This window comes from Ixodes scapularis, unplaced genomic scaffold (assembly GCF_016920785.2).
Source record: "Ixodes scapularis isolate PalLabHiFi unplaced genomic scaffold, ASM1692078v2 ptg001599l_1___fragment_1__unscaffolded, whole genome shotgun sequence".
NCBI classification, from domain to species: domain Eukaryota; kingdom Metazoa; phylum Arthropoda; class Arachnida; order Ixodida; family Ixodidae; genus Ixodes; species Ixodes scapularis.
In genome coordinates this window covers 202,397-205,930 of record NW_024610173.1, presented here as the reverse complement: position 1 = coordinate 205,930, position 3,534 = coordinate 202,397, and positions in this window count along the sequence as shown.

The following is a 3,534-nucleotide window of genomic DNA, read 5'->3' as shown; positions in this document are numbered from 1 at the left end:
TGCATGTCCACCCAGTTTTCAACCCAGCCAAGACCTTTCTTACGGCTGTAGTGTGCTGAAGAGTGGTGCACAAGCAAGCAGTGCGTGAAGGTATTTCCAAATGCCCCTCCGCAACACCAGGACTTCATCACTTAGACGCTGAAGCCTCCTGGAGCAGGACGATACTTGTGTCATATGGTTAGTAAAGCTAGTAGCGCTTCACGCTAAGCCTGTCATGATGCTTTGTCTTGCTCGGTATATAACAGCAGCACACAATACTTTTTCATAATAGCACAGTGATCGTAGTTGCAAACATCACTTCTGACCTTGGAAAACTGCGCCACAGTGCGATGTTGGCATTTTGCGGAAATGCAGGGCCGGGAATAGTTTCAGTTTGTCCTCGCTGTCATCTGCTAGTCTCCTCCGTATGGATGTGCTTGGAGGACTGATGTTCCGTGGACGTCTTGTCACTTGATCAATTTATCTGCGGATAAGTTCATGTGAATCGGCAATAAGTGGACAGCGGAGTCTGCGGTGACTTAAAGGGGTTATAGCACAAAAATTAAACGGATCTATTATTCTTGAAATGGATTGCTCATAGACTACGTAGTATATACACCAAGTTACGCAATTTTAGAGCTCTGGTAATTGCACTATTCAATTTACGAATTTGTATCATTTTCATCTGGCGACCAGGCAACACTGCCCAAGTTAGTCACATGATGGTGCCCATAAAGCATGTGACCATGAACGCTCTTTCATTCTAGGGGCCCCCATGATCGCCCAAGCTTTCCTGGCCGCGGTACGATCAAAACCGCTCGCGCAACTCGGTAACCCAAATGCTTTTCTCGCTCTCGCCGCCAGCCCGTTGACCTTCCACCCTGCATGCGCCTGCGAGATATTCCCGGGCGACAGTAACCACAACGAGTTCGTCCGTAACTCGCCGTCACTGGAGTTTGTCGCCAGCGGGTCGCAGTCAAAATGAACAGCTTTCAACATCTCTTGATAGCAATCATACTCATCGCTGCTGCAATCAATGTCGAACACTCTGACAAGGCGAGCGATGTCGTAGACGTAATCATCACAAACCGCATGCTCGAAACGTGGAAGGTAAACGAGAAAACTGAAGCTCTAGACGCCAAAATAGCCAAATCTGTCAGTGCGTGCAAGGAGACATCGCGCTGGAGGCTGGCTACAAAGCCAGCCTCCAGTTGTGCTTGAATCCGCCCCTCCGAGGGATTCACATTTAAGTGGATTTATCCACGAAACTATTGCGCCATTCTCAAAACAAATCTAGCAGGGTTACAGGAACATACAATGGGTCCTAGCAGTATAGCTATCTTATATTGTATTTTTGGCGTGTCATTTCACGCCAAACATTTTTGTTGACGTTGCCTGCACGTCATAAAAGTGTGTCTCGTATCCAATTAGACATCGTCGAAGGAACGAGGAAACTGCATAATAATGTCGCACACTGTTTACCTTAACCGTTTCTTTTTTCTTCAGTTTTTGATCGTAAGTTGTTTTTTCTATATTTATTGCACGTACAGCCCAAGCTGCACATGTCTCCACAATCAGTCGCCATCCTTAAAAATGTGTACAATAAAAAAATACATGCTGCCATCTCTGAGCAGCACCGCAAACTACGCTCGGAACAAGCCTGGGATGTCCAAAAAGAGCCAAGGGGCGAGGTATAGTGCGCGGATGAGTTACACCCATCCTAAACGGTTTAGGAACAACCCTAGGTGGACGAGCAAGGCTCGTCCAAAATGGGTTAAGGTGCACCAACACCCTCCACGTTGTTGAATCGTATGTAGTAGTATATGATCCTAAATTACCAGACTAGGCTACAGAAAGTAAAGAGTAAGAGGAGGACGGGACGTCATACCTTTTCATGTTCTCATTTTTTCTCCAGTCCTGTATTAAAAGGTTTTCATAGTAAAAGTGATGGTTGTATTTTATCTACCCTTTTGTTTCTCGCAATCTCCTGCCTACCAACTCAACCAAAAAAGTAATGCCCCCCCCAACACACATCCAATTCACAATAGATATTTTTGGATACAAGATGCCATAAATGTGCTGTGCATGTGAACCAAGCTGAAGGCAAATTTGCGGTCTGAGGGAATAGAGTTACAAAACTGACAAACATGGCAGTAGCATACTTTTCACTTTTGCACATGTACAAGAACCGCTAATTTCTATTAGAAAAGCGGAAAAGCCCAAGGCTATCAGGTTACTCACCGACAGCAACTACCAGGAAGAGAAAGGGGGGGGGGGGGGTCATGATTGTGAGGGCAGCTGGTCTGTAATGCTTGTGCTTTCCTGAAAGTTGCAAGTAAGACTTTTAAAGAAAAATGACCCAAACTATTTCAACAAAATATTCTTTCATTTCATTTCTCATACCAAAAAGGTTGGCATGAGGAACTTTGCCCAACTGACACGACGCAGAATCTGGTACTCATCTGCGTCGAAAAGCTTCTGTAAAGACGCGTCTACCACGCCGCAATCACTTTGAATCTCCAATCAATCTTTCACCCAGCAAGACCTTTCTTGTGGCTGTGGTGTACTGAAGGCACAAGTGCAAAAGGAGTGGAGGCATCTCCAAATGCCACTTAGCGGGCCCAGGACTTAACCGCCTCCACGTCAAAGTCTCCTCGAGCAGGACCATGCTTGTGTCTCCGCCATGGTTTGGTTTAGTAAGGCTAGTGGCAATTCGCACTAAGCCTATCATGGTGTTATGTCTCACTCCGCACGTAACAGTGGCGCACAGTTCTTGTTCAAAGCAGCAAATGTCGATTTCGATCTTGGACAACAGTGCCACAGTGTGGTCACAAACATGTTCGGCTCGTCCTGGCTCTTATTTGCGTGTCTGCTCCTTCGTGTGGATGCGCTTGGGAGACGGACGAACCGCGGACATGATCAATCCGTCTGTGGACCAGTTCGTCGTGTGAATCAGGCATCAATGAAGAGTGCTGTTCATTCTGAACTTGATATAAATAGCCCTTTTGCAAAATCCCCCAAGCACGAAGATTTGTGCGAGACTGTCCCTCGCCTAGCCGCTCTGCCTTGAGATTGCATTGCCTTGTCGCTTGCCCCCTCTTAATCCTCTGTTTTTCGATTTAATTACCTGTCCTTATCTATTCCAATGTATATTTTATTGCTTCTAAGCATAGGCGTAGACTTCGGGGGGGGCATCGAGGCTCGTGCCCCCCCTGGTGAGATCAGCGGGAGGGAAAGGGGGCAGGGCAGGGCCTTACCCTCGGGCCCTGCCCTGCCCCCCTAAGATACAGCGGTGTGCTGTATCTTAGTTAAGTAAGCGGCAGTCGAAGGCATACGCTACAGTGCAAGTAAATGGAGCGAGCGTGGGTGGCCAAATCACAGCGCGCTCGGCTCTCGCATCACGATAGTTGATTCAGAGCTGTGCCTATCCCTATGACATGTGCGCGGCTGTTCATAAACGGCTCCTCTCGACTGTACGCGGGTCTAATTGAACCAACACAAACAGCTAACAGTGCGATAGGAATCTGTACCAATGGTAGTACTCATACCGGGAAA